Below are 18,586 nucleotides of genomic sequence, written 5' to 3'. Positions count from 1 at the left end.
TTCAACCCCCTCCTGCACATATATGATGTATTGTGTCAACCACTCATCAGATGAGACCAGTACGTGTCTTAACTGGGTATTACCTTCTTTGATGAGGCCCTGTGTCAACCTTTCTTGTGGGAAAAGCTTCTGCCCAGCCTGGTAACTGATGTATTATCACTAAAAAGTGTATTCATTGCTGCTGCATCGGCCAAGGCACTTCCTTCCCTAATTTCTGTAGTGGCCTTGGTATGTGGCTGGACAATACATTGCAGCTATTTCTCTGGGTACCCGGGGCTGATTCCAGCACTTGTGCATTTCTTCTCCACTTGATAGTTTTTTCCCCAATATGTGAAAAATCCTCATTTTTCCCATAGCTTTGCCATTATGTGGCATACCCTGAGAGCATACCAAGAGTTTTTTGGCTTGTTTCCCTTTTCTCAGTTGTTCTGTTCATGTCAGGGCTACCAGTTCACCCTGTCCTTGCTGGGAGTGTGCTGTGGTTGCACTAAACAATTAATACCTTTATTCCTTCACAAGATGAGGAGCCAGTCCCTCATCTTTACAGCTGGGTGTTTGTACGTCCCACCCGGATGCTGCTCCTGTTTGCAGAGCTGATAACTGATGACAGAGAAGTCTTTACTGTCTGAGGAATACTTATGCAAACAAGCACAATGGCTTAATAGGGAACACCCGGAGAAATCTCCAAAGAAAGCGCCGTAAATTCCCCTTCCCCTGGATTTATGGGGAGATTTTTCACAGATATTTATGGTTTCCCAGGTGCCTTGTTGTGACTCCTTAGTGCAGATTTGCATGGCGTGCTCCAGGACCTGATGAGAGGGGAACATTGATGGGGCAGCCCAGGATGCTAATGATGGAAATGGCTCCTTAATCCCTTGGTGAATTCCTCTTGTGTGGCAGCTGTAGCTCTGCCAGCACCAGCTGAGCACCTGGAGAGTGGGGCTGGGTGGATTTAGGTGGCCTTGATCAATTTAAGATGGTCCTGATGCAATGCAAGGGTAGATCACCTGCTACGGTCCTATCTGAATGTGCTGCCTCATCCACCCTGCAGGGCTGGGCCATACAAACAAATCCCTGCTGCTGTCCACAGCCAACCCATTGAACCCCATCTTTTTTTCTCCTCCTTTCCAGGTTCCTTGCCTCACCAGCAGGTCCTTGTAGGATTTCAGCTCTGGTAAGTGCAGTTGTGTTTTCTCCTTGCTGAGTCCCCATCTGTTGCAAAGTGTTGTGTGGGGGTGGAGGGGCACTGGGCTGGGCACCACCACTGCTCTTCAGGCAGGTGGAAGAGCCTGAATGTGCACCAGTTGAGGCACCAGTTCCTGCTGCACTTCACCCCAGAATTATTTCTACTGTGTGTGAAAATATGCTGAGATTTGTGCCCTCCTGTAATCCATGAAGAGAAACAGCGTGGGCATCTTTAATCCTGCCTGGGTAAACTTCATTGGATGGGAACTGAAAACTTTGGTGATTGGCATGATGATTGCAATAACAGCTGGGAGGTATTGCCCTCTTGACGTGCTCTCTTTAAGAAGTACACATTTATCAAAAAAAGCAGCTTCTTTCTTTGATGCTATCTGTTGCTTTGGTGATTAAGTCCAATGGAAGGTGCTGACATCAGCCATGTGCTCAAGGATTTGCCACCAATGTCCCAGCTTGCATGGTCCTGTTGAACTTGAGGGGTTTTCTTTTCTTTAGCTGCAAATGGTTCACTGCTTGTGGCCTAACATGATTGAAGGGAGGTTTGTTACGGTGATCTCAGGCTTTTGGGGTGCTCCTGGCATGACCTTGCTCTGAGACAGAGCTGTTCTACGACAGGCACACCACTGTCTGGGGCATATCTAACCATGGCGGGGGGCAAATGAAGGCTGTGGATCCTGGTGCCTAGGGAATGCCCCAATGTCCTCTCCTTGTGCATCCATCTCACTGGAGGGCATCAGGTATGGTGGGAGCTGACCCCAAAAGCTATTCCTCACTCCAAAACTGTGCAGAGATTCCTGATCCATGATGCTTTGCTTGTGACCTTGGCAGCCTCAGCTGGGAGCAGCTCAGGCCCTTGGGAGAAGCAGCACTGCCATACTCCAGCACATGGAGAAGCTCCAGCCTACAGGTGAACCAATCAAGAGATTTTTCTGTGTCAGGGCTGTGTGCCATTGGGAAGTGAACATACAGCTCTGTGTTCCCAGACAATTCCTGTAGGAGCAGCTCAGGCCACACTCCCTCTGGCAGCAAAAAGCAAGTCTCTGTAGCTGCAGAGTGGGGACAGGCAAGACAGGACCCATTGGTTCTCTGAAAAGGGGAGAAAATGGGAAATGGCCTGGAGCAGGGGGAAGTGGCCATGGTGGTAGAATTGTGCCTCTCCTGACACAACGTAATCAAATCAGCTCACGGCTGCTTCTCCTCAATCCTCTTACACCCCTCCCGTCGCACATCTCTCCCCAGACATGTCCATGTGTGTTAGCAGAGATAAAAGCTCTCTTCCCACGCGGGCTCGTCTCCCTCAGCATGCTTAATCATGAGCCAATGTGGCAAACAGCATTCCTGAGAGAAGCCCCGGGCTGGGCTCTTCACTGTCTCTCCCTGCCTTGTGCCTTGGCTCCCACTCTGCCCCGCACCCAGGGGCTCCCGCACACCCCTCAGCCTGCGCAGCCATCACGTGCCTCTGATAAATGAGCTTCATCTGCACCCAGAATTAATCACATTGTCATGCTGGCAGAGGATGAGGCAGCTGTGCCCAAATGCCTGAATCCCTGGCTAATTTATCACAGGGGCTGGATGCAGAACTGCTCTGCAGCTCCTGCTGCATGGGGACATGCTCCGGAGAGGCAGATGGTGACAAGGAGCTCAGAGGCCTGGGAGTGAATGCTCAGGAGGACACATTCTCATCCTCCCCAGAGCTCAGCCACTGATTTTCAACCAGGAGAAGCTGGTGGGAGATTGCCTGTGCCCAGGAGGACTGGTGCTGCTGGTGATAGCCTGGCTCCTCCGAGCCACCTCAGATCTGGGAGCTGATGTGTCCTCCTGCACTGGAGTGTGCTTGGAAACCCGGAGCAGAAGACTAAGGAGGGAAATGAATATGAGGGAAATATTCCAGGATTTCTAATGCCATGGTCTTTATGGATGGTGGAAGCAGGAGGCACCCACCCATGCTATGTGTCTTGTTCACTTCATTGCTCCAGTTTTGCTCATCAGAAGCAAAGTGGTCACTGGCTGTGCCCGTGCTGCCTCTGATGGGCTGGGATCAACATGGAGAACCAGCTCCAGGGCCAAGGGCTTCCACTGGGCCAGTTCCTGGTACAGGATGTCAAGGATGGGGGCCAGTTGTGATGTTCACTCCTGGTGTTGTGCATCTTTCTGGGATCCACATCATCCTGCTTGCTTGTTGGTTGCCAGCCGCTCCTCTCCATTTCAGTGTGGGTTTGATGGGCAAACTCTCTTCTCCAAAGTCCATCCCTAGGACAGACGTGGATTTTGCCATTATATGTTCACTCTTGCTTGTGTTGTGGTAATTAATTACTAATTCCAGACCAGACTCAACTCTGGAGTGCTCGTTAACTAATTGGATGCCTTCCAGCAAATCCCAGCAGTCCCTCCACGATGGGAAAGTCATGCATTCCTTGTCTCCTTCCTGATTGTTGTCCCCCCATAGTCGATGGGAGCATCTTGGAAGAGACCCACTGGGATCTCTCCTGGAACTAGCAGGTGGCTGCTGACAACACAGCAGGTGCTTCCCTGGGCTGTATAATAATGGGCAGCAAAGCAAACCAACACCTTGATACCCTGTACAGTGACTGGTGGAATCCTGTGCTGAGCTGGAAGAGGCTGGAAACCTGCTCTTGCCCACTGATCTCTCACTGTTTCACACTGACTCTCTTTGCAGATGTTGTCAGATGTGGGTTTATTCTTCACAGCCTGGCAGAAATGGCGGAAAACTGTTGTTCTGTGCAGTCTGAAGCTCTGTGTTGCTCATGCTTCACTGTCATGGGGAGAACTGGGCCATGTTTTTAGAGAAAAGAGGCTTTTATCAATAAAATTGAGCTGCTGGTGCTCCCAGCAGCTTGCCCAGACAAAACATGAATGGCTTTTGTTAAAATTTAAATCTTAACTTAGAAGGGCATGGATTCCCTTAGATCAGCCATTAGCTGGTGTTCAGATAAACAGGATGCTTGTTTTGAGGAGGGAGGAGGGTGTTTTGGTCTCCTGTACCTGTAAGGGCCCTGTGGGGTCTCTGGCCACTGGGCACCAGCAGTCATGGGCAGCTGAGCAAATGACAGTGGAAAGCTCAGTCTGAGCATCTCTGAGCCTCCTCCTCAGACCCTGCAGCGTGCTGGGCTGACCCAGGAGCTCTCCTCCCTCCTCACCTCCATGCTTCTGAGTGGATTTTGGGCCTGGGCTGTGCTTGTAACTCTGCTTCCAAGCTCTTTGGAGAGGCAGATGTGTGCGTGGCTGTGAGCAGGAGACATGTCTGACCTGAAGTTCATCCTTATTTCAACTTCCCCAGGGCCTTTGGGGGATGATGCAGCCTTCAGTCAGCACAGAGGAAGAATTACAGCTCTCTTGGCTCAGCTGCATGTTCAGACTGAGCTGCTGCTAAGGCAAGGGCTCCCATGGGTGCCACCCCTAACCCTGGTGGCATCGTGATGGATCTCAGCGGTCAGCATTGCTCAGCCTTTTTTTTTTTTCTATGCTCTTATTTTTTTTAAGTCAGGGCTACAGCTGAGGTTTTGTAGGCACCCCTTTGCCAAAACATGACTGACTTATGCTTGTTGTTGAGTGGAGAGGCCAGGGTGGAACCAGGAAGCGGCTGAGATGTAATGTGGGGAACTAGAGATGTGTGGGGACACCAGAGCAAGAGTTGGTCACACGGCCTAGGAAATAACAGCTCGGGTTTCCAGAGGTGTTGAGAGCCTGGCAACAGAGGATGCTGATGCTGGGAACCCCCAGGAGGTGCCTTTGTTTGGGCTGTGTGAGGAGCAGTGCTGAGGGTCAGTCCCAGGTCTCACAGAGGTGGCTGGGCTGGTGCTGGTGCTGGGACAGGGCAGGACCTCCAGGCAGAGTGAGGCCTCTGCTCAGCATTTACCATCCCCTAGGCTGGGAGGGAGCCCAAACTCGCTCCAGGAACAGCAGAGAGAGGCATCCCTGGGGCACTTGGGATGCTCCAGGGATGCTGAGCCTCCTCAGCAGAGAGAAATGTTTGTCTGCCCAAAGAAAAGGCTTTTCCAGGCTCTGTCAGAGTGTGGGGAAAGCCTCTTGGGGCTATTTTGAAGCACTTTGTGGTTGGAGGTGCCCAAGTCTTTTAGGACTCCAAGTACAGTTTCTGAAAGGACCTATTCCCTAGAAATTCAAAGGAAGTGACTCTGCAGATCCTTGAGTACCAGCAGGCAGGGCAACGCTCAGTGTGTCATGGCAGGGCTGACACCAGCCTGCTTCTTCCTAGGCACAAATAACTGTGCCACAAATTACATCAGACTTTGCTATCCATTAACAATCTGCTCCTTTGATCTTCTGTCAGTGTGAAGGAACTGGAAGCGTTTCTTTGGGTTTAGTCCAGCCCCAGGGCAGTAAATTGGACATCTCCTGTCCCTCTGTCTCTTGTAGAATCCATATGAATGTAATGGATTTAGTGGCGTCTTGCATTTTCCTCTTGTCGAGGCACAAGTAATGGTATTTCACCCTGGCACCCAGTGACGAAAACCCCTGCACCCACATTTTGGGAGGGCTGTACTGTGAATCCCTACCTGTACTCCTCTGAGTTCAGCCTTTGGGAGCTGGGCATGGTTTGAGAGGAGTTGTGCTTGGTTTCTGTGTGGCTTTGGCATGGTTTGTGTTTCCATGAACCACCACATTTTTGGACGGAACGCTCCAAAGACAACTCCAGGGAGCTGAAATAACCTGGTGTGACTGCAAAGCCTGATTTCTAGTCCCTGTCATTAAACACCCAGCTGTTGAGATCTTTTATATGTATTCAAATTGAGACTTGGTAGGCTTAGGTAGCAGGGAGCTCACCTCAGTGACCAGGAAGATCTGTTAAGCTCCTAAAGCCAACTCCATCATACCTCAGCCAGGAATGGGCAGGGGTCTGAGCATGCCAGAGATGCTTGTATGTGCTGAGCTGGTGAGACTGGGTGGGAAACTCTGCTGTGTTACTGCTGGTATCCAGCCCATGGGTAAGGGAGTGGGACTTCCTTAGAGATGGGCTCTCCAGACACCAAAAGAATTATCCAGAGCCTCCTAAGGCACACAGGGGCTGCATTTTGTGCTGAGGTTCTTGAAGGGAGAAGAGGGCTCAGCATCTGGAGATTTTCCAGGCAATGCCTGAGCTCAGCCTAAGGATAACTGCCTCATCACACTGGAGCTGGCAGGAGAAGATGGCTGCTCCCCTAAATTCCAGATTTGTCCATCACTAGTGATAATGCACCGAGAAATAAATGTCACCTACAAAATTTATGGGAGAGCTGCTTTGCTAGTCTCCTTTTTTTAACGTTATACTAAAAATTAAACTACGTTTTCCCCCAAGGGGGAGCAGCAGGCTGTCACCATAACAAATGTCCCAGTGTGTCACGGAGCAGTGCACATGTGTGTGCACACATGGGAAAATCCTTATTTTTTTACTTACACTTTATATGGCAGCTTCCTGACCACGTAAAAAAACCCAAAACAACAACAACAAAAAAACCCCCAACAACAACAACAACAACAAACCAACCAAAAAAACCAAAAAAAACCAAACACCAACCCCCTCCCCCCAAAAAAACCAACCGAATGAGAGGAATGTTTGATTTGTCTTTACAAACAAGCTGTGTTTCTGCTGGTAGATAAAACTAGCATTGAGAGAGAAAAGAAACAATGGGATGGATTGCACTGATTGATGAATGGAAAAAGATATTTGTCTTTACAAAAATTGGATGTTAAGAGATGAAACAAGCAATGGGGAAAAACTGTGAATTCTCTAAGAATTAAAAATTAAAAGGGAGGGTTATACATTAGAGTGGAATCTCAGGTATCAGGTGTTCCGGGAAGTCTGTGCCTCTCAAGTACCTCAGCCAATGGGGAAAAGGAGAGGAAAACGCAGCTGGGAAATTAGGGTAAAAATGGAGGCTCCTCCCAAAATTGGAGAGATCCCAGGGAAATGCCCCATGGCCTCTCCCTTTATTCAAATAAAGCAAAAAGGACTCCTCTGCCTCCTTTCTGGACATAAACCTCTGGTGTTTGTGGATTAATTTTCCTGACACCAAAAAATACCCAAAACCAAACACAAAACCAAACCAAACCAAAAAAACTGCCGGAGAGTTATACAAGCTCAAAAGCGAGTTCCCAGTACAAAACCTGGAGCGTTCCTTCTTTATGTGCCGGTGCGGGCACACATATGGAGCATCCCACCCCGGCAGGATGGCATCCCGGAGCCCTATAGCTCGCAGGTGTTGTTTAAAGGCTAAGCAGGGCTCGCTGTGGCTCTGGGGACTGTCTCCCCCCTGCCCCGAGCGTGGGGCGCAGTTGGAGCCGTGTCTGGCCGGGGCGCTCCGGCTGGGGACGTTCATCAGCTCTGGCAGCGCAGCTAATGCGATTAAAGGCTTTTCTCACCCTGCGCTCAGTGCTCATTAACATTTCCCTGCTAAGGAGCTCTGAAGCGTCGCCTCGTCTCGCCGCAGCTTGGGTTTGTGACGAGAGCGTGGGGAAAGCTCCCCGACCCTGGAGGTTCTGTCCGGACAGCGACAGAAGGAGGGGACGCGGCGGGGACAGCCTCTGCAACACTGCGCAGTGCCACCGTCCTATTTCTGCCGGGGGTTGGGAGCTGGGGAAGGCAGATGCCCTGCTTGAGGGAGGGTGAGGCTGCCTGCCTGGTAGCCTGCAAAAGGAGACCTACAAACAGCTTCTGTGTGGTGTCACAACCCCGTCCTCTGCGCAGGCAGGCAGAAACCCCAATTTTGGAAGCCTCCTTCCCAGATCTCGCATGGAGAACCAGGAGAGATATTTTTATTTGGTCTTACAAGTAGGTCTTGAGATGTCTCTAAGTGGGTGCTTCATAGTCTGTGTAGAAATAAAACCCTCCCATGCGCCACACAAAGCCCTTCACAGCAGCCAGCCCGAGGCTCTGCCCTGCTGCCTTTACCCTGTGTTCTCCTTTTGTTCCGTGTCCCTGGCCAGCTCTTCCTGGGGGCACCAGGAGCAGGCTGACACAAAGTTCTGACCCCTGCCCAGCAAAATTTGATCCAGAAGATGCTTCTAGACTTTCTGTGGTGGGTCCCAGATGCCTTTTTAGTCACCTGAAATGTGTCAGTCTGTGTTGAACCATACAAGAAAAGAGTGTTTGATGATTTTTTTTCCCCTGAATATTTTAATTCTTCCATCCAGAGAACCTGATTCTCCCATGGAAATTGTGTTTCCTGTTTGAAAACAGGTTGTTAACACGCCACTCAGCACTACAGAAGGCTGCTTTTCCAGGGGCTCATACTTGAAGATTGGCTGATTTCAATATCTAGCACGCTACATCCTCTGATTCAGCCTTTTCCCTGCATCATCGGGGCTTTTGTGCTTTTCCTTTTTCCCATGTGGATCCTCTGGTGCCTTGCAAGACCCAGGCTCCTGCTGCAGCCTGGCTCAGCTGAGCCGAGGAAGACCTCTCCACTCTGTCAGCCTGGCTAGTTCCATGAAACCTCCAGGAATTTAATAACGCCGAGATTTTCAGCTGTCACTCACAAGCTGTTGAATTTGACTGCTGAGTCGGAGAGTAATTAGGGTAGACAGACAACACGTGGAGCACGTGATGGCACAAGTCTTGTTTTCTTAAGGAAACCACGCAAAAAAAAAAAGGATCTAAAAATACCTCTTCTCAATTTTTTTGCCTTGCTCCACCTGCAGATAGCTTTTGACTGGCAGTGAGGGAATGTGGGCTGCCTTAGGGTGGTGACCCAGCACTGGGTGCTGTGTGGGCAGGATGGGTGTTTTTGTCCCTGAGAACTCAGCATGGTGGCTTTGGTCCCTTTGAGATGACACCGGGTGTGAATGAAGGACGTGACACGAGCATCTCCAGCAGGGCTGTGCTATTTCAGGGCAAACCCATCCACTCAGAATCATCTTTTATAAATAAAGGAGATTTTTAATTAAAACCACAAATTGTTAACAGTCTATTACTCTGCACATTCTGCCAAATAGCAGAGCATTCTTTAAAGTACCTGTTAAAATACTGAATGGTGCTGCCTTTGAGGGATTTTGGCTGGTTGCTGAAGGTGCTGCCTTCAGCCCTGGGTCTGTGTCCTGCTCCAGGACGCCTTGGTGGTGCAGGAGGTCTCAGCTGAAGTAGCCAACATCGCATTTGGAGGTGATGCCTGATTGCTTTGTGTGTCCCACCTTGCCCTTCGGAAGGGGGACATCAGCATCACGAGCAAAGGATGGGCAGGGTTGTGCCAAGGGAGCTACTGAGCCTCTTACTGTGTATGAGGAATGGAAGATGCTGCCTAAGGCTTGTAGTGAGTGCAGCCTCATGCTGCAGGCAGAAACAGGCAGGAGGAGGACAAGGGCTGCTGCTGCTGAAGGCTGCAGTTCCTGGTCAAATCACTGCCCTCCAGGGTCTGGCTTTGTGTCTGGGATGCTCAGAGAAACCCAGACCCACACAGCTGCCTGCCCGTGCCAGCTTTCATTCCCTTTACCCGCTCCTCTATCTCGGTGCTGGCGAGCAGCCCAGTGCCAGGCTTTTTATGGTTTTCTTTTTGTCTTTTTCAATGAGAATAAATCTTTTATCTGTTGACTGTGAGACTGTGCTGCAAACAGAGTCGTACAGATCTTGTGGTTTTTTATAGCCACCTCCATCTTCCAGGTTGATGGTTTGCAGCTTGGTCAGTGCCCGGAGTCGGCAGTGCTGGCTTGGATGGAGATTAACCCCAGCTGCTCCATGCTGGAGACTGAGATGCAGGGATGGAGACCTGCCCTGCCACCCCCATGGCATGATGTTGTCTCTGCTTGCCTTGTACTCGGTGTAAGAGGAAAGGGGAAGCATGTGGCTGGAAGGAGGCAGACACAGAGCAAGGAAAACCAGCTCATTTTGCTTAATTATGACTGACTGTGACAGCCTGCGTCTTTAGTTTGAAAAGTATCTGTGAGGTACGGGCCGCTTCTCTCAAACAGGCTAATTATGTTAATTAAAATGCTTTCTTTATGGCAGTTCTGATTAATAAAAACAGTTCCAGTGCTCTCTTTAAACACGCTAACCTTCTGTTGTGCAGGAAAACTGGCTTTTCTCAGCAATTTATGACTTTTAAAACAGATTAGAGTGGGACAGCCTGCTGCTTTCACACAGTAACGCTTCCTCCCCGGGGGAGAGCAAGGCAGCCCACCAGCGCAGTGCCCTGCTCGTGGGGAACAGACGGAGCAGAGCACTCGGGCAGCGACGCCCGAGCAGGCAGCAACATGTGCCCGTGTGGGAGCTGGGGATGGGAGGCATCCGAGAGCTCTGCGAGAGTGCCAGGGAATAAAAATACCACTTATTTCTCTAATTGCTGTTTATTTCCTCTGCAAAGTATTGCGATAATTAACAAGCTCCCAATTAAGAAAAAATTGTGTGTGGAGGAAAAGCAGGTACGGGTGCCAATAGAGCTGGGTTTGTGCCAGAGCGTGGTGAGGGGTAGTGGTGGTGGTCCCTCTTGCTGACCACACGTGGGATGGGGCCCTTTGGGGACTCCAGCACTCTGGAGGATATGGTGATTTCCCAGATCCTCAGCAGAGACCTTGCCCAAGATGTGCTGGTTGGTTGTGCTTCTAGAGATTTGAAAGCTTAGGGAGCTCATGTGACCGCTGGTGTGGCTGCCTCATGTTGTGTTCTTTGGCTGATTTGCTGGTCCTTGAAGGGGTTCACTTCCTGCCTGTGGAGGTTCAAGCACAGTCTGGTGTGGATTTGGAGAGAGGCTGAGTATCCACCACCCTCCTGAGAAGCAGTGGCAAATCAAGAGGGTTTGGTATCTCTGCAGGAAGCTCTGACTGTATAATCAACAGGCAGGCTGGTGTTCACAAGGAGGCACCACTTGGTGTTCACAAGCAGGGTGGGTTTGCTACACACTTGTCTACAAATGCTAGTCCCCAGCCAGATGTTTGTTCCCACTGTGGCAAGGAGGTTTTGTGTCCTTCCCACCCTCCCTTTTCCTTTTTCCACATCTTTCCCCTGGCTGGCCACCCCTGCTGGCAGATGGTGCCTTATTTTGGGCCAAATGCTGGAGCAACACGTGAAGCTCCCACTTCTCAGGCCCTGCAAGGGATTCTTACACAGGGGTAGTGACTTACATCGAGTCCCTTCCCTTCCTCTATTCCCAGGGAGGGATCAGCACCTCCAGCAGCCCATCCTCAGGTTCGGGGTGTGCTGCTGAGCCCTCTGCTTTGGCAGGTGCTTTGGGAAGGGTGACTCCATCCTTCTGCCCTGCAGGTAGCTTCCCAGATGAGTTTGGATCTGTTCTGCTCCTCTAGGAGAGGAGGAAAGTGAGTGCTTGTCCCTGACTCTGTGAAATGCTGCATGTGACCTACAGCCCTTGCCTGAAGCATTAGTTTGCCATCCAGCTGGGACTCCTGATGTAGAGCTGGTTGACTTCATTGGGTTTGCTCAACCTGGTGAACTGTTGGCAAGCAGCTCCACTCCCCCTCTCTTGCCATGTCTGAAGTATTTTGGGAATGATTGGTGTGGGAGAAGGGGAGTAAAAACCACTAGAGGCTTTAGGGTATGGAGTGTAGGCCAGGGGAGGGGTGGGGGGTGAGGTTCTTGCACACATCCAGCAAGGCAGCTTTGCCCTTTGTTGTGTTCACAACCCACAGATCTTGGTGAGCAGTGCAGTCATTCAGGGAAGCTATCCAGAGCTTCCCTGCAGGTTATGCCCCCAGCTTGGGGAACTGCAGCCACCCCCAGCATGGCTCCAGCCCCCTGGCACAGCTCTTTCCTTGCCCTGAAGGCTTGGCTGGGGCTGGCTCCGCTCCTCTCCTCGCTGCCCCGTTTACCTCTGCTATATTTACATGTCTATTTTATGATTTCAATTTTTAATGCTTCTGCTCTTTGAAGATGCTTAATGCTTTGGAGTGGAACATTTTCTTCTGAGTCCTGAGTGCCAACTGAGGACAGACCAATAAATCAACTAATAACTGGAACCTCATTTTCTGCTCCCATGGCTGTGAGTTAACCCTCCTTGTGTCTCCAGGGCTCTCCTGGTGCTTCCCAACTCCCTGGGCAGGAGAGCTGCCTTTGACAGCTATGAACATCCCTTTGCTGGGGAATTGGGATTCCCATGCTGGACTGTATCTTAAGTGGTGGTTTCTGGGTATGCCTTAAGTCATGGTTTCCAGCTGCCACCTTCTTTCCCTTTCTGTCACCACTGGTCCCAACACCATGTTGGGTCAGCAGAGCTGGGGATTAGGAAGGCAGCCTGTAGAGAGTGGAGAGCATGGTGGGTGGGTCTGGCAAGTCACCCTGTGAGACCCAGGCTGTTCCAAAGCTCCTCAGGATGGGACAGCCAAGTGCTTGCTTGGTGATGCTACAAAATCCAGGACCTCAGGAATGACCTCCAGAGAAAGCCACTTCCTTACTGCTTGCACAGGGAGCTCTTGCTCTGCTGACAACTTGTGGCAGAACTGGAGGAACACCTCAGAAAGGCATCTCATGTCCCCTTCTCTGGCAGCTGGAGCTGATGTATCCCCAGCACAGGAGAATGTGCTCTGCACTACGAGTCTAACAGAAAGTGGCAGATTTTAGGTAAATCTTCTTTCCAGCTATTCAGCCTTCCTCCCAAGGGCTGAGGACTTTCCACACTGCTGCCTTCATTAGTCCAACTCTTATTTCCTGTTCTCATTCATCTCAATAACATCTAACCCGTTAAAGAAGCACTGCTTTTACGTGATCCTGCAGTGAGGTCTGCAGGATGCTTGCAGGGCATCTGTTTCCCCTCTGCATGTCCACACCTGCAGGTTTGAGGATTCAGGTGCTAGCCCTGCTCTCAAGATAGCTTCCCTGAGACGACTGCTGGCCTTACCTTTCTCTAATAGCTTACTGCCTGTTGAATTATGAAAGCACTGCTTGTATCACCTGGCAGATGGCCACAGAGCTGCCTCTCAGCTGCTCTTTAACTTCTGACTCCAAGGTGTTGCATGCATTAGTCTTGTCTGCTCTGCATCTGGAGCCAGGCTGTGCCCATGGGCTGTGCTAATGTGGGGTACCCAGGGCCCTGGGGAAGCCCTGGCCTTGCAGAGAGCAGCCATCCCTGGGCTCTGCTCCCCTCAGGGGGCTCTGGTACTGCACTGTTGTACACTGTCCAGGGATGCAGGCAGAAGAGGCAGGGGGGTTCCCTGGGCCAGCAGCACTTGGGGCTGGACACACCAGTGTCCTGTGGTGAGCCCTGCCAGGCAGGAGGGCTTGACATCCCCATGTCCTGGTCCCCCAACCAGCGGGGCTCAAAGCTCTCTGGTCTTTCTACACCCTGCATCAGCCAAGTGCCCTTGGCACTGCAGATCCAGAGTAGGAATGGGCTTCACAGGGCTCCATGGCTGCCTAATGAAGTGCTAGACCTTCATTTAATGCTCTGTGAGCCAGCCACATCTCCTGGTACCCTTCCTCTACCACATAAGCACAGGGCTGCATAGCAGGAAACCAAGGCCATGTTATTCCCCACCTTTTTTTTTGTCTCTTTGATGCTGTGGGTTTGCTCCCAGGGGCTGGAGCACCACAGATATATCTGCAGGGGCTGGGGCTGCACTGCAGTTGCCCAGTAACAACTGGAAAAGGCTCAGCCAGGGTTTGAGTTCCTCTTTTTGTCAGGAGTGATTTGTCCCTGGGGAGCTCTCACAGTCCTTGCCTTGGCACAGCCTGGTCCCCAGACAGGAATTTTGGACTCCTCCCCAAGCCAGGACTTGGTTTTGGCAAGCCAGGAGTGCCCAGGGCTGGTTGGCAGAGCTGCAGTGGTGCACAGCTGATGGCTCAGGCTGCCCAGTGCCATCTCCTTCATTCCCAGTGAGTGCTGGGAGAGGCTGGGGAAGGAAACAGGGCTCTTCTTCCACCCTTGTGCTCAGTTGCTCTCTGATGGCCTGCCTTGTGTTTATCCATAATTATATTGTGGTGACAGCTATGGTTTCCAAACCCATACACAAATGCTTAATAACCCATGGGAATGCTTTCCCATTCGTTAAGGGGTGCAGGCTGGGTCCATTTCCCCTGGTCCTGTACAAGCCAAGCGTGGGACAGCATCTCAAGGCTGGTCCCCTCTTTGCTGGGGACCTGCCCTGGAGTGACACCACCTCTGTCCCCTGCATCATCCATCAGACACTCTGGAAATGGAGGTAGAGGGTGTCAGGGGTAAAATTTTCCACTGGGAAATGTATTTTTTATCAAACTGCATAATCAGAATCGGCATGTAGCCATGGAGCCAACATTCAGGTGGGAGAATATTGAAGCAAATCATTCTGGCTTTCTATCTGTTGACAATGTCCAGGAAATTCAAATGTGTCTCTTTGATTTGATGTGTTTTGACTTTTATGTTTTAATTTAATATCCAGGTTGTATTTAACATTTTATTATGGTTCGTGCTTGAGAAATTAAATACCTTTTCCCTTACTGCGGCAAAATTCCTGAATATTTCCCAGTGAAATGCCAGGGCTTGGGTTTTTCCTGAGTCCTGTCCTGCAGGTGATTTTGATTCACTGAGTTCAGTGCAAGACAAAACTTCTCATTTAGGAACCTTGCACAAACCACATATTGGTTTCTATTAGGCAGTTTCTGAAAATTCCTGTCTTTTTGGTTACATGTGCCCTGGAAATACCCTGGAGCAGCTTTGGGGATCTGGGGAAGCACCATGTGTCCTTGTCTGGTATTTGGAGATGCTGCTGAGGCAATGTAGAGATAGATTTATTTCTGGCTTTGACCAGACCACCAAGGGTGGAGGTGTCTGGGGAGCAGCATGTCCTGTGCTGTTATGGGGATGGTGCTGGGAGATGGCACATCCCTCCGGTGGGGTGCCATGGGGTGCATCCCTCTCCCCTGCTGTGGGGCAGATGGACCACTCTGCTCTCACTGACACCATACCAGGGCAGGGGTGCCACAGATCAAAGCCTCCTTTGCATCCCTAGTGACCCCCCCAAGGGAGGGGGAGCTGTAGGCAGAGCTCAGGGCGACCAGAAAAGCTGCAGCTGTTGGCTGCTCCCATGCACGTGAGCACGTGCGCGGGTGTTTGTGCATGCATGTGGGGATAAAGCCACTTTCCAGGCAGTTCTTTTAACAACCAAATGACAGCTTGTTTGCTGCTAGGATTGCAGGCCTGCCTGGCAGAGGCTCCACGCTAGAACTTTGGAAGCTGCTGCCAGCGAATAGCCAAACACATTTGTACGGGATCAGTCGACAGCGTGTTCCAGCCTCCAGCTCTGGTGGGGGGGAAAAATCATCTCCCTGATATATGTGTTTCAGCACCAATTAGCCAAGCCTCATTTGCTCTAGACTCACAAGACCATGTCCCATGACATCTATTAATTGCATTAAAGATCTCTCATTATCCTAAATCTCCAGGATGCTGAGTTGGAGTGGCTCAGGCCCAGGTTTTCAGGAGGGCACACGTGTGTGAGCCCATGGTGCGGAGGATGCACCTCATTCAAGGCAGGCAGAGCAGGCACAGCAGTGGTGTGTTCCTCCCAAGCCTCTGTCCCTGGTTATTCACAGCTGGGTTGTGGCTGCTCCCTGGGGCTGGATGTGACACTTGGCTTGGAGCAGCCTGGCAGAGCCTTTGCTGTGGTCCCTGGGGTGTCGCTTCCGTGAGGGAGTGATGCTGCCAGCACTCCGCACCACACGCTGCCAAGCACGAGCCCACTGCCCCTTCTTTGCCAAATACTTATTGTTCCTGCTTTGAACTTCTGCAGAGCGAGGTTTGCCAAGGCTCCAACATGAATCATTAATTAATTCCTGGAGGGCTTTTTTTTTTTTTAATGTTGTTTGTTTGTTTGTTTTGAGGTTTTTTGTTGGGTTTTTTTGGTGTGTGTTGTTTTGCTTTCATAACTGAAAACAGGGAGAGGAAGGCAGTGTAGGTTCAGGACAGCAGAGGTGCAGTCAGAATCATTTCACCCTCCATGGTCAGGAGGGTGCCATGGATGCCCTGCTTACCCTTGTTCCTTGGGCAGGGCTGTAGTTGCTGCTGGGCTATGGGCACCCAGATTCCTGCCCCCAGCCTTCCTCGGCTCTCGTCCTGCCTGCCAGGCTCTGTGTGAGCATCCCTCTCCCCTTGTCACCCTCCTCCTTCATCCCATGTCATGGTTGGGTCTCCTCTGGTATTCACAGTTCTGGGGATGCCCTTTGCCAAGGGGTTTGTTGGATGCAGGGACCCTGAGGTTCACTATGGAATTACATTGCTTCCTTTGGAAACATCATTCCTTGATGAGGCCTCTGGAGGGGCTGGTGGAGGTAGAAAGCTCAGCAGGGCACCAAAGAAAGGCTTGGAAAGGAAAAAGCGAAAGTAGAAAGGACAGAAAGGTCTCATTAAAAGAGAAAATTACATTTTTATTTACTGGGGCAGATTCAGGATTGTGGAGAGCGGAGGAGGGCAGCAAGTCTGCTTGGAGGCTGACAGCCCAACTCCTTGTACACTGTGTGTGCCAGTCCCCAAACATCCCAGGTTATTCCAGTGCTTTTTGGACTGGGGAGCACCAGCTGGGTCGCTCTCATGGTGCTGAAGGGAGGGATGGGCCTGATCCCAGAGCTCAGGGAACACAGCAGGAATGGGCAGCATTTGCAATAATGCCCAGGACCTCGAGCCTGCATGAGTTCTTGCCATTTCCACCCTCTTTCTGGTGTAATAACTTGTTCCTTATTGACATTTTTATTCTGAACACAGGGAAAATGCCAGAATGGTAATTGCTGTACATGTAAAGCAAGGCACCGTGCCATATCCTCCAGATAATTTCCTTCCCCCTTCTCCCAGCTTGTAAGGCCCCGGTGGAAGTGAGCATGGCTTGGCTGGAGGGTGGGACACAGGGACCCACATGTGCCATGGAGCTGCCCCCAGGTCGGTGGGAACGAGGGCACTGTCCCCTCCCTCCTCCGCAGTGACTCACAGGGCAGCGGCAGGGCTGGGAACAGCACCAGGTCTAATTGCTGTGCTAACAGCTAGAGCCTCTGCCTCCAGGAACACTTACATCTGCAGGTATCTTGTGGTTTCTAATACCATCAGAAATCCCTCTTGCTCTCATGGTTACCAGCATGCAATTGCGACCCTTGATGTCTGCATAACAGCTTTCCATCTCCCAGCTCCCCACAAACAGTGACAGAGCTATGACAATCAGGAAGGAGGCAAACAAGAAGCAAAAACCCACTGGGATCCAGGGAAAATGCTGTGTCCTGCAGGATGTAAATTGAAAATAGAAATGCTCTTCCCTCCCTCCACCCCAAAAGCATTTGATAAAAGGATAATGTAGAAAATGTAAAATTTTGCAAAGCCATGGTAGCCACATTTTTTCATGCAATAAGCCAGAAAATGTTTACTGCATGAGCAGAGCAGAAGCTGTAATGTTGTAAAATGATAGTGCTGGGGAGCCATCTGCTTATTGACTGAAGTCTGGAGCATGGGCTTTCTGCTACATCTCTTGCAGAGATGGGTGTGCCCACGTGTGCCAGAGATGCACAATGAATGTGTGCTGCCAGCATGATTCCTTGTGCCCAGGGACTTGGTCCTTCACACTTGGAGAGACCTTGGGGTGTTGTTGGGTTACACCAGGGTGGCTGGTGGCTGGGGATGGCAGGCTCTGGGGATGCAGCAGGAGGATCTAGTTCTCACAGCAGGTAGAAAAGCAAACCTGGGGCGAACAAGCAGCTCAGGGGCTCTGAGGATGGCTTTGGAGGGGGATTTCACTGCCACAGCACTGACAAGGGGCACAGCAGAGGGCTCAGCACAGCCCCCCCATGGATCTGCAGCCCGTGAGAGCCGGGTGCATCCCAGGCTCCTCCCGCCAAGGCCTCTGGGCCATGCCAGCATGTGGTCTCCTGTGGTGAAGTGGGGGATTATGCATGTCTGAACAGTTGGCAATGAACTCCTAAACTCTGGAAATCAAATTGTGCCCTGCAGAACGGATGCCCTGCTGCTGCCGAGGTCAGGGGGATTTGTGGCTGCCTGTAAGAGAGCCAAAGCTGTCTTTTCTCCCCCGCTGAAGGTCGTGCCACAATGCCCTCAGCATCTGGCTAATCCAGCTGGTGCCCTTCACCACACGCAGACCTGCCCATCTCCAGTGCCCACCAAGGCCACCCTGGCACCCCAGCTCACCCAGGGGAGCAGCAGGGACCCCAGACACCCCTAAGTGCGACAGCCTGGCTGGGAGAATCAGTCTGCGAGTCTCCAGTGCTGTGAATTTGGTCTGTAGCATTGTTTTGATGACAGGAATGGTGAAATAACACCCAGGGGACAGAAGGGATACCAAAATTATGATATTGCCCTTTGGAATTATTTCACGGTCAATGTAGCTTTCCTGTCCTCACGGTGATATTTTACCCAGCCATTGCTCAGAGGATCCCTGTCTTATATTAATCCATTTCTGTTGATGCACAGAATGAAATGCTATATTCCCCCCAGCCCTCCTGCTGTCCGTTTTGTTTCCAAGC

General features: G+C 51.0%; 1 protein-coding gene across 3 annotated transcripts in view; it reads left to right on the top strand.

Moving 5' to 3' along the window:
* Positions 1-18,586, top strand: part of LINGO1 (leucine rich repeat and Ig domain containing 1) — a 176,252-nt gene that overhangs the window by 74,544 nt on the left and 83,122 nt on the right. For all 3 annotated transcript variants that reach the window (XR_004419139.1, XM_033070476.1, XM_033070475.1), the window contains exon 3: positions 1,132-1,174. The gene's annotated coding sequence lies outside the window, so the exon portion shown is untranslated. The remainder of the gene's footprint in view (positions 1-1,131; positions 1,175-18,586) is intronic.

This window comes from Catharus ustulatus, chromosome 12, assembly GCF_009819885.2.
Source record: "Catharus ustulatus isolate bCatUst1 chromosome 12, bCatUst1.pri.v2, whole genome shotgun sequence".
In the NCBI taxonomy this organism is placed as follows: Eukaryota; Metazoa; Chordata; class Aves; order Passeriformes; family Turdidae; genus Catharus; species Catharus ustulatus.
Note: the sequence above shows the minus strand (reverse complement) of the source record. Positions and strands in the feature narration are given on the sequence as shown.